The following is a 13010-nucleotide window of genomic DNA, read 5'->3' as shown; positions in this document are numbered from 1 at the left end:
TTCCATCATCTCCACGTTGCTATGTATTTTTTAGCCTTTCGCGGATCTAATTCCACTTTCAAAATCTAACTTAGCTTTCTTTGTCCCAAACATTGTTGGAATAGCAATGTTAACTATATCTGCTTCTTGCCAATGGACTGCGTTTCGTATATGTTTACAAGAACTAGAAATTGGACATTTTCAAAGGTGCCTCAAAGAGGATCGATGATTCAAAGGGAATGAGGGCGACTCTAGCTCCCTCGAAAATCTTGAAAAACAAAATAAAAGGGTTTTCGCCATCCCAAATTGTTGAAGAAATGTGATAACGCAAAGGCTGATAGAAGAATATGGAGGGAGGGAGGGAGGGAGAGAGAGAGAGAGAGAGAGAGAGAGAAGACAAAGGTAGCGCTTAGAAATGATATGTCACGTTTCATTACATATACAATTTGACATTGAATAATGTACGTCAAAGTCAAGCAAGCATGAAACTAAGAAGGTAAATGAAAAGAAACGCAATTAGCACGCAATAAACGGCAGGACAATGTATATAGACCACAAGGACAATGTAGTAATTACCAATAGCGTAGGTGGAAGATCCTGTTCATATTCACGTTAACAGCTTTGGTGTCAACGTTGTAATCCATCGTTGACGTGTCGAAATTTGACTCCCTTTTGCAGGCCAAAAAATATGAAAAAGTTAAATTCCAACTGCATTTGAAAGATAATACTAATTTAGAACTTCCCTAAAAAAGGTGGGGCTTGAAAATGTCTTCAAGTGGGAAAATAACGACTATTAGTTGTCAAATCGACTTTAGGGCTATAGAGCCCAAAAGTAATAGTCTTAATTTTCAGACAATTGTACCGAATGGTCATACGTTTTATACTGCGCAAAGATTCTATCAGTTTAATCTTGGCCATTACAAGTAGTGGGTTATTGATGTAGACAAATGCTCATGTACCCTTTACAACTCTTTTCATGTATGTTATTACCAAAGAAGAAAAAAGGCCAGTCAGTCACTCAATAGTGTCTGACAGTGAAGCCTAGCAAGTAAACGGGTTTCCTTGCATAATTTGAATATGAGGACACTGCTAACGTTTAAATTTCACAGATAGGTCATACATGACATATTCATAATTCCTGCAAAGTTCCACAGCATTTGAGGTTGGCTGCAAAACGAACACAGTACCTTTAATATGCATACATTATTAAAAATCAAACTTCGAATTTTTGGCTTACACTCAGTAAAGTAGAAAGCGTGCTCGATCAGCAATAATCTGTTTACTCATGTAGTATTCCGGAACATTGACTGCATAAGTCTGAAACCTTGAAAGAAAATATCTTGGTGGTTTGGGACTTGGTAGACAGTGTAAATAGAGAGACAAATGAAGAAGTGTCATACTGAAAATATGCTGCATTGTAACATATCGGCGGGCGATGCTTGAGCGTGGGTGAAACTCAAAGCCTCGCATCGTTTGTAGGACCGTTTTGAAAAATTCGTTTTGTTAAACCATAGACCCTATATATTACAAATTGTGGTTGGGTCCATGGAAAATCTATTGTAAATACCACAAAACCTGTTCATGTCATACAAATTATATGGCCAGGAATGGAAATACTATTTGCACTATGTTCTGCCTGCGGATGTGAGCTGTCAAATTATGATTTATAATTAGTATGAAGAGATCAGAAAGACGGGCTTATGGACCGGAGCCCGTCTATCATCATCAACAAACTCAAAGATACCGACTCAAAAGCCATATAATCCTTCTCATAATCCAATGAATACAACATTAATTTGGTTCACATAATGATAACGATTATTATCATAAATTCCAACATGTTTATGTAGAAAGGGACGTAGTTTAGAGAAAATTTAAGTTGCAGGCACATGCACAGACCTAGTGCGTAACAGAGATCAGTGTATAAACTAAGATACTATGCAGACTGCACGTTCTACTGCACCCCATAGACTTTGCACTATATCTTATTTGACACCTTCAGAGATTGACAGAGCTAGGCTCGGCTCAAGGCTTTATGGAATTGTATTCAAGTGTCAAATCAGAGTCTGTGCCTGCAGACTAGCCAAAAAGATTTGGTTTTCAACGCTAAATCAATTACGTCACATTTATGGCAAATAATAGCGATAACTTGGTGGGCGGTGGTCTTTATCTCTGTTTTGAAAGAACTTCCTTTTTTAAGGCCAAAGTCTGAACTAGCCTCGAGGCTAAACGTAATCAAGCAAAAAAAAACATTGACATTATCTATAAGTGGAGAATAGAAATGAAACACAATGTGTAATCCTGTAGTAGAATCACATGATTAATATGGTAGTATGTACTATAAGGGGAAGGTTGTGTTCAGGTATAGATCAAATGTAAGATTGGTGAGATTCCTCATTTATATTTATTCCCACACAGAAGACGATTACTCTGATAACATTTTATTAAAGAGGTCGGTCTTGAAATTCCGTCACATTCCAAATATGATAGGCCCTATTCCAAATACGATACGATAAGAAGTAGTTTCAAAACTTTGGACTACATTTTTTTTTAAAGAAAGTTACGTAATTGAAACAACTGGGCGTTGCTTTTGTATTGTTTGAGTCTTCCTTATAATTATTTTCAACACTTTTTTTTATATGATACTAGGTTTATAACCTTACGCATTAATATTTGTACCAAAACAATGAGAAATATAACAAACATCTTTGTCATCCAAAAGTATAGCAAAGAATGTTCGTAGCGCTCTTATGGACGCGTTCTATCATAGGGCGCGTTTATCAAGGCTTGCCACTAGATATGTACATATCGTACCCCACTATCAAACCCCACTATCGAACCCCACTATACGATCGTGATTTGCGGGATGTCGCGTTTATTGTCCCTTCACGATTCAAAATAAAGGCCTTGTGTCTGCCCAGCTGTTTTGACCCGGGAAGCAGACAGTTTCTCGGAGGTCATCTTCACACACATGCTTGTACACAACACATGTGGGGTCCTATTTGTATGTGAGGTTCAAAACAGCTTTGCCTTTATCGATCTCTCAGAAACGTGATTCTCGCTGTATGTCACATTCAAAACGCACCTTTTTGCGTCTTTAGATATGCCCATATCTAAAGACGTTTGAAAAAGGCTTTGCGTTTATCAACTTCTAAATTTGCCTGAAAGACGTTTGAGAAACCTGATTCTAGCCAAAAATTTGCTAGATAAACGCAACCTTAGTCGCTTATTATTTTATGTCAACTATAAATAATCAGCCAAACATATACCATGGCTTAAATATGTCTCAGTCGTCCAGACCATTACTTTTGTATATAATAAATTATGAGCCAAGAAAAGAGAGACAGGTGTATATATATATATTTATATATATATATACCGCTTACCTTTAAAGCTTGAAATATAAAAGTCGAAATGATTTATAGGTAATATCGGCAAGTTCCAAGCCCTCGTTTATAGACATCTCTTGAACTGTTGACACCTTTACGAGATTTCGGGAAACGTGGCAATTTACAGGGTAAGTTCAGCCTGACATTTAGTTGGTTTTAATAATAGCAGGAAGAAAAGAGGAACTGGTGAGATAAAGTTGATTATTAGATTTGTTTTATTATTTATTTATTTTTTCGTCCAGAGCAAAGGGGTGGGGAGCTCGAAAGATACGTCAAAAGTTGCCAATTTGGATTTGGCTGATCGCAACTTCAAAAAGAGGAGAAGAAATCCACTTTTGAAGGAGTCATGTAATAGATCACTTCGTTTCGGAGGTGAACCGACTAAAACTGATATTGGAATCCACTCCAAAGTATTGGTTGGAATTTCTCTTTTGAGAATGGATAACACAATTTTCTTTGCCTCAGTGGAGTCCACTATTTGTTAGAATGTTTTTTTCATTATAACACGAATTATTCCCTAATAAGACTCATGACTTTCTCTGTATGTCTGTTTCTCTCTCTCTCTCTCTCCCTCTCTCTCTCTCTCTCCCCTCTCTCTCTCTCTCTCTCCCCCCCCCCCCTCTCTCTCTCTCTCTCTCCCTCTCTCTCTCTCTCTCCCCCTCTCTCTCTCTCTCTCCCCCTCTCTCTCTCTCTCTCTCTCCCTCTCTCTCTCTCTATCTCTCTCTCTTTCTCTTCTCACACTTCTTATCTTTCTTTCCCTCTCGCTTTCTATCTCACACGCATCCTCCTCTCCAGCTTTCTTTCTTTTTTCCTTTTTCACCATTATAGGTCTGCCATCCGTTGCCTATCATCTTTCCATTATCCGCATGATTTTACCACATGCTATTAATCCAAGAGTGACCCTTTCCTTTTCATTTTGATCGGTCAGTGATTTATTCAAATTAAAGTAGCCATGTCGAGATGGACGATAATAAACAAAATAACTTCACGAAGGGAAATTCGATACTACGATTGAACAAAATTTAAACGACATCAAGCGGAAAAAGGAATTATAATGGGGTGAAATTGAAATTTGTATCAAATTCATTTTTTTACCACCATCCGTGCCTGTCGCCACGTTGTTATCCCCGCCCCCCCTCTCTCTCTCTCTCTCTCTCTCTCTCTTGCTCTCTGACACAATTCCCAGACGAGTTATCTACCTACTGTGTCATCACACTGCCCCGATCATGAACCATGATAGAAAACAAAACCTTAGGCACTATAGTCACGTGATCCATGCATCGTCTGCTACTTACACTGGTATGCAGACGGTCTTTATTTCTCGAGGGAATTTTGCGACGTGAAAATAAAGCGCGAAAGTTCCCGCCTTTTCCTTGAGTTCTTCAGCAGAGTACTCTAGTCTACCTGGACCAAACTAGGATTATCTTAAATTTGATAGAGAATGACCTGGCTGCAGGGCAAAGATGTTGTTACAGTGAATTTATCTAAAACAATAAGATCAAACAGTTCCTTTTATTCTTAAAATGATACTTCCATCTGGTTCACATAATATAGGGACCGCGTTTTTATCATAATCACTCATTCTTTGCGAGAAAACTTTGGAAATGTGGCAAATGTGTACTGCTCGCAAACGGAGACTAGGCAATTTTGATCATTCGCCTTTATTTAAATTCCCGACAGACGACATAAAAGTACTTGTTATAATTATATAAGCCACTAAAAGCCATTTCGTTTAATAGCATCAATCGCTTTCCCCTTGGGTACGACACAGAGTCTGACCTATAGACCTTTAAACTCAGATTCGGAGGGCAAGTTCTGATGGTGACCTCCATTCGACTTTCGAAATTGAAGGAAAAAAAACATCTTCTCGGGGTAATAATTATACGTGAAAAAAGTCACTACTAAATATTTCTTGCAAATTACTTCATTTTGATTCAGCGATGTGTGTATGACCAGGTAAGTTCATAAGTTCATTTATTATGCGGTCATAAGTAGACACAAATACTTCATTTTCTGAGATATGATATTCAAATGGATAATTCTATATTGTCTACAGAGGGATTTTAGCCCCAGCCAAGGAATGAAGGCCGGGGTGGAAAGTTTCTTATTGGCGACATTGTTATTGGCGCTTTGGGAAAAGTAAAATGTAAGGGCTAAGCCCTACATACATATGTGAAATAGAGAAGGTTAGAGAAACCCAATGAAAATACAAGGAAATGTGATCTGGAGACATATGATTCAGTTAATTCAATTTTTGCTTGAATACAAAATTGTTTGATATTACAGTTAAAAATGAATTACTGATCTAAATTTCAGAAGTAGATATTGATATTTTGCTTCATCTGATAAGAACAATTGATTTTTGAAACATTGTGAACACTTAGCGCCCTAAGTTATATAAACTCTTCAGTCACTGTACTTATAGATTTTTTTATAGAGCTCCCGTTGGTCTTACAAATTTATGGACTCGTTCAATCCCATGTAGATTACAATGATAAGGAATCAGATTTCATTCGGATTCCAGCTTGTTAATCCTTAATAATTTATGCAACTATTTGTTTTGTCTTTTAGTGTTTACACCATCTAATCATAGTCTTGCATTGTATATTGACAGTTATTCTGCTATCGATACTTCATGATATAACATCGGCCTTATCGTCTGCTCTGGGTTTTCTCGTAGTAGGTCCATGGTTATCTTAACACGAGGGAACGCACGTCTGATTATATGCTATACATTTAGCGTTGATTAGTCCCCCATGTACAGTAATCGGGTCATGAATGCGACGATGAGTGATGGGCTTGAGCACCCCTGACATTAATACATGTAAAAGGTTGCATAATAATGATACATGTCATTATCAATACACAACAACAAGAAGAGAGATCTGCGTGGATGAAAGGGAAGGAAAGGGGCCACAGGCGTAGCCAGGATTTTTCAATAGTGGGGGGGGGGGCAGATGTGAAGGATCGACTAAGCGAAGGGTTAGGACATAATTATAGAGACTTGGCTGTCTCCCATAGTGAACCGTGAAGACAATATACATTTTTGTTCCTGGAAATCAATTTTCTTAATTTCAATTTATCCACATTTTGCTAATTTATGTTTAATTTGATCTAAAAATCCACTTTATCCCATTATTATTTTGTCTTTCCTAATGTCAGCCTTAATTCTTGTCTTCTTATTTTTCTATCATTAAGAAAAAGAATCGCAAATTCAAAATTCTTTCCCACGCGACCCCATTGAAAAATGTATTGTTCAAAACAGTCGCTAATTTTAAATAAGAATTTCCCAGCGTGTAGGGCCGAATTGGAGACACCATCATTTTTTTAAAAATTGGCCCAGCGAGCCGTAAACCGAGTGTTTTCCAGCGCGCCGCGATCCGAGTGTTTTCCAGCGCGCCGCGAGCCGAGTGTTTTTCAGCGCGCCGCGATCTGAGTGTTTTCCAGCGCGCCGCGATCTGAGTGTTTAGTATAACCCATTTTGATTGACTTTTATTTTCAATAAAAAAATTACAATAAAAAAAAAAATATATATATATATATATATATAATTTGGGTTGATCAGTTTTGCTACTACGCTGCTTTGGTGTCATTTTTTTAATACTACGTGATTCAGGAGTGCTACGAACCGGGAAACCATGGAATTTGTGTTACTGCGCCCGGTGGCTATTTTTTTTTCCCAAACAGGTTTGCCAATGCTAATATTTCCGGTCATCTGATTGGCTGATATGTTACGTCATTAGCAATGACATAACCGTTAGGGTGAGTGATAGGGTAAGGTAATCGGTAAGTGATCGGTAAGGACAGCGTAATACAATCTTAAAGTTGTGGGTTCAAGTCTCAGTTTATTCCGCTTTTTTGCCTTTATAAATAGTGAGGCAAAGCAATAAAAAATCAAAGTCTAACTGTTTGTGACCTCTTTCCAAGCTGCTAATGACGTAGAACATATCAGCCATTGAGAAGAACGGAAATATAAGAAATTGCAAACCTGTTTGTGAATAAAAATTTCGCCGCCCGGTAAGCGCTCATTCAGCAAGGTTCAAACTTCAAAGGCAAATATGCGTTCGCGCGGGCATTGTTTCACGGCTCAATGAGCCACTTTTGTTTGCTAGTACGTGTTTGCCCTAAAACGATGCAATTTTCAAAAATGACATCGTTCCGCTAAAAGAAGATTTGAAGCAAAATAACTTAACCCAAATAAACAATCTTGGTGTCATTTTCGTCAGTATGAAATACGCTACCCGATAGAACCCTTCTTTTGAGGGGGGTGTATACGATTTCTACATGAAGCATGAAGTACTGCTTTTTTCTTCAGGGGCTGGATAGGGGCGGCATGCCCCCCCTCTCCGGCTACGCCAGTGGAATGTGCATTGTCCGTTAATTTGTCTTAAGGGGCGAAGGGATTACAAAAATGGCAGAAAGGAAAGTCACGAGCAGCTTGAGCCTTTAGTGAAACTGGATCAAATTTGCCCACGAATGTATTGAATGAGAGGGTTGTCGGTTAAATTCACTGCTCCCTGGGTGTATTAAACCCTCTCCCGCACACGCACATACACACATTTTAGCATAATTAAATGCAATCGAAATCAGTGGAATTAGGAAGATGTGAATTCGGTCCTGAAGTGTAGACGTAATAGATATAGGTATATAATGACTCAATGAAGAGTTTCGTATGTTGTAATAAAATCATTATCTTTTGAAGTAGAGTCAATAACAATGTGTATATTCCAATCTATAATGATGTAACAGTTATCTAAATCCATGTGCAAACGTTTGTACAGGGCATTTGATTGTCTTTAGTAGATTGGTTAAAGGTATTGCTTGTCATGAGATAGCATTTTTAGAAAAGAATAAATAAATCAAGTTTAGTAATATAGCCCATTTGAGCATCTTAGAACAATTCCTTATCATGTAACATTATAATATTAATTACAAAGCGGTTTAGCAACTAATATACCTTCCACGTAAGCCCTAATAAGAAAATAACAATGCCTCACAAATTTACCCGTAGGTAACTCACTAGTTCATTACTTAGCTAAAATACTTTTTTTTTATTAGACTAGATACTCAATGTTAGTTTTTATTGATTCTGAGTCAATTTATTTTCCGTCAGTTCCATAAGTCATAATTATTATCGCCCACACGCGTTGATAGAGAGGTAAATGTACTTCCCAGCGTTACAAAGCATAGCGTGCAAATGTTGTTCATGCTTCAGAACGCTAATTTATTGTTTTTCATGCACGCGTGACGGAATTCCTTAATTCCGCTGTCGGTAAATATGAAATTGAAAAGAGGAAGATGCTCGAAAAGGGTGCAGTTTTAGATATGATGGTTGCTATATGGTCGCTGTAGGTGAAATACTATTTTAGTTGTGAATGTTGTTAGGGTAAAATAGTCCTACGGGGGGTTGAAACGTGTCTTTAGAATGATGGGGAATCTTTTCAAGCATCACATTCCAAATTGTTTCTTTTTGTCGAACAAGACTTATTTGAGAGAGTTATATGGAAGAAAACATGTTGCTTCCTGGTGTGGCATCATGTGCACCGAGAAGGAAAAGCGATGCGTCATAAATATTTAGCTTTCCATAGAGGATTACGTTATGTAATAAATGTGCGCTGCGCACAAGGCGTCAATTCGATTGCGTTATTAGCCTTCGCGCCAGTCGCTGACGCAGAGCTACGTCAGCTAATAACGCCTCGTGTGCAGCGGACAGAATTTGATTGTACCGTATTTGTGGGGTGGTATACTGTAAATGTGTGTGCATGTGTTTCTGTGTGTGATTGATTATCGTTTTAAATTTCCAAAAAGAGATGTCAAAGACCTTTTATGGGTCTCTTCTGCCACTAAAGAGTCGGCTTACAGGGTGAGAAAATCACAACCGTGATGTAATAATCAAATTATAGGCGCATGCGCTCATTCAGCGATCACGCAGGGGGAGCCCACCATGGGGAAAACGAGAGGTCAGAGGGCAAAGGGAACATTGACATGATGTGAACATGAAGACATCCATCATCACTTTAACCAATAGTGATGCTCCCAAGGTTCACATGACATAACTTTTCCACACTTCCCCTAAATGTGAAATTTCACCAGCTGTCACTTCCATCATAACTTCATCATTTTCCTTTAGAAATTTTTGATTTTTTTTTTTTTTAAATCTCACAGTCGTTTTCAATATTAATGTATTTCTTCTCATATTTCCACCAACACGATAAACCGCCGCAGGACTCATTTTATTGTTATTATATATGTATGTATTTGCTATAAGCCTTTGTGTGTGTGGAATGTATTTGACCTTTTGGTTGTCAATGACACATGCTATGGATCATGCATGATGATCGTGTGAACAAAAGTAGGATTACAGATGTGTAAACTTTTGTCACACACAGTTCAATGTTTTGGAAAGAAATTCTTGTATTATCCTAGATAAGGAGATTAATGGTAATACAAAGTTTTGGTATGGGGTCATAAATTTGGTTCAAAAGAAATGAACATAATATTGGAAGCATATACGATTTTGCAATATTGAATCATCGTTATCGTGGTTGAAATCGAGTCTAAATTTGATGAAATTGTAAGTAATAAACTCTTTATGTTTTATAGCTTCCTGTCAAGACTGATATTAATTTAGCTTCAAAACAATATTTATTAACTACAATTGACCAATTTGCTATACTCGTTTAGATATTCAGAACTGCGTATTTTGAGATTTTCATGGTCGCAGCTACCATGGAATGGCCTTAGGCACTATTTGAAATATTTGCAGTAAATTTTGATTATTCAATTTCTCGAAAGCAGAAAGGTTTTAGGGGCTAAATTTTCTAGTGTTCATAATACATCCACAGGGGCATCCAAATATATCAAAATGTCTACAAAATTACTATCCATCCAATTTTCAAAATCTCCCTAAACTTTGCATTATTATAATGCAAAGTTTAGGGAGATTTTGAAAATTAATTTGATATCGTAAGGTATTTCGATATTGGTATATTTATTTTTAAAAACAATTCTTTGTTTTCTATTATAATCAGTGTTTTTATCACCGCACTGAATTGATATAATCTTTAAAGTATTTGAAAAATAGTATATGGTTTTTGCTCAACGAGTACTCTTTAACTTATTAAACGCAACATAAGAGTAATTTTAATCGCTTCATGCGGGTATAATAAAACCTCAGGGAGATTGGCGTCCCTGTCATGCATAGTCGTATACCACTGTCGTGTGATTCAGGTTCCATGCCACCGTGACAGCATTGAGGGCGATTGACAATACAACTCTCTTTTGCTTAATCAGGTCTCCTCTTTTCTCTCTCATTCGCCCTTTCTCCTCAGATTTCTCCCACGTAGACGAAAATCATTTTACGTGATCCCTTTTCCTACAAATGGCATTATCTTGCTTTTTTTATTGCTGCACCCTCCTTTCTTCTGTCGATAATTCCTTTTCTTCGTTTGCTAAGAATCTCACAGACAGCATTAATATGTACGAGTTTTGTTCTCACTACCCAATTTTTCCAAACACCATGATGATACAATACGAAGCCATTGAGCGTATTTGTACAGGCAGTACCTACAGACATCATTATGTCTGTATTATGTATTCCATAATAACCCTCCCCCTCCCCCTCTTGGGCGAATTTAGTTATCATTTACCCGTCGTCTTTTGCAATCACACCCTTACGAGTTGTGCTCGTGCATGGTGATTTTTGACTTTCTTTCAAAAGGTTGGAATTTCTGGGGTTTCGTTCCTCGCTTTCATACACCGTGTTCAGAATAGTGAAGCAAAGGAAAGAATCTGACTGGATATGAGTAGGGAGACCTGTAAGAAAAATTATCTACCACCCACGTTTCTCCTTTTTCGTTGAAGGCGTAAACACGCTCATTCAGTTGCCATGGTTATGTTGAATATACATACATGACCCATGGATTACCAGGCAAAATATACAGCTCCTCTGTGAGCCGGGTCTTCTCTCTCTCTCTCTCTCTCTCTCTCTCTCTTTAGGATCGGGGAGGGGGGGGGGCTTGTATAAGTAGTTGCATAGCCTGTAGTCTACTTAAGATTAAATTGTCGTCGACCAGTTTTTTTTACCCGTATCTATAAAAGCAGCACGTACACTAGCACACAAATTTCATGATTTTTTTGGAAAGCCATTACATTTGCCAGTAGCCGAGTTGCCATTGTAGTTCTTTGTAAAGTATATTCAAATAGCACTCTTTGAATATCCGACCTTCTGATTCTCTTGAATGGTCGTGGATAAGAGGGGACAAAAGGGCGTAAGGATCGCAGCGGGGTTTTGTAATTCTTGGTTATCAGGCATTGTGAATCGGATAAAGAGGGAGGACCAATTTCATTTGTCACTACCCTGGAAGAAGTAAAATCGAAACGCTTTGCAGAGGAACACAAACATACAAGCAATAATCAAACAAACAACTCAAATACGAGTATTTCTCTTTCAGGAAATGGCTGAATATCCACGCGAAAATACTTAAAAATTGGAGCTATAGCCATCGTCAATACTAGGCAGTGACAGAAACATGATTGTCCATCTAATGACCTGTGAATTTGCACTTATGAACTTTGTGATTGCAAGATGGTCGATGACAAACAGGCACCGCCCGTTTGTACTTCTAATTTCTTAAGACTAAAAGCGGAGAGGTTTATACCCATCTTCCTTCTTAAAGGTACTATGTCCCATTTGCAGGCCAAAAAAATGAAAAAGTTAAATTCCAACTGCATTTGAAAGATAAAACTAATTTAGAACTTTCCTAAAAAAGGTGGGGCTTGAAAATGTCTTCAAGTGGGAAAATAATGACTATTAGTTGTCAAATCGACTTTAGGGCTATAGAGGCCAAAAGTAATAGTCTTGATTTTCAGACAATTGTACCCAATGGTCATACGTTTTATGCTGCGTAAAGATTCAATCAGTTTAATCTTGGCCATCACAAGAAGTGGGTTATTGATGTAGACAAATGCTCAAGTACCCTTTACAACTCTTTTCATGTATGTTATTACCAAAGAAGAAAAAAGGCCAGTCAGTCACTCAATAGTGTCTGACGGTGAAGTCTAGCAAGTAAACGGGTTTCCTTGCATAATTTGAATATGAGGACACTACTAAAGTTTAAATTTCACAGATAGGACATACATGACATATTCATAATTCCTGCAAAGTTCTACAGAATTTGAGGCTGGCTGCAAAAGGGACATAGTACCTTTAAGCTCTGTCAATTCGGAGCGTAATGGTTTCCAATTTTTGTTCTTCAAACTCATCTTTGATATGCTCTGTAATATTCAACAAAGTTACATATACGCCATTGTGTATAGCATCCGCTAGAGACACTGTAGGCTGACATTTTTTGAAAGATTGTTGTAACCCATGCATTGCCTTGGTTGCTATATTCGCCTTCTTTTCTACATCTGTTGGCCGAACGCAGAAAGACTTTCAATTCGTGACTGCTCTCACGTGTTGAATCCATTCCACAACACATCTTGTTTTGTTCGTATTCATGGGTGGCTATTGTTGTATTCAATGATTGGATACAAATGGTCAGTACCGATCGACGACCCTAGGCTAAGCTTTTGAATACAAAGAGAGAAATACCACACTCAGAATAGTCTGACCTCTTTTAAAAATAGGGTCCGAGCCAT

Source organism: Strongylocentrotus purpuratus, unplaced genomic scaffold (genome assembly GCF_000002235.5).
Source record: "Strongylocentrotus purpuratus isolate Spur 01 unplaced genomic scaffold, Spur_5.0 spur5_scaffold_7, whole genome shotgun sequence".
Classification (NCBI taxonomy): Eukaryota; Metazoa; Echinodermata; class Echinoidea; order Camarodonta; family Strongylocentrotidae; genus Strongylocentrotus; species Strongylocentrotus purpuratus.
This window is presented reverse-complemented; position numbering follows the sequence as displayed.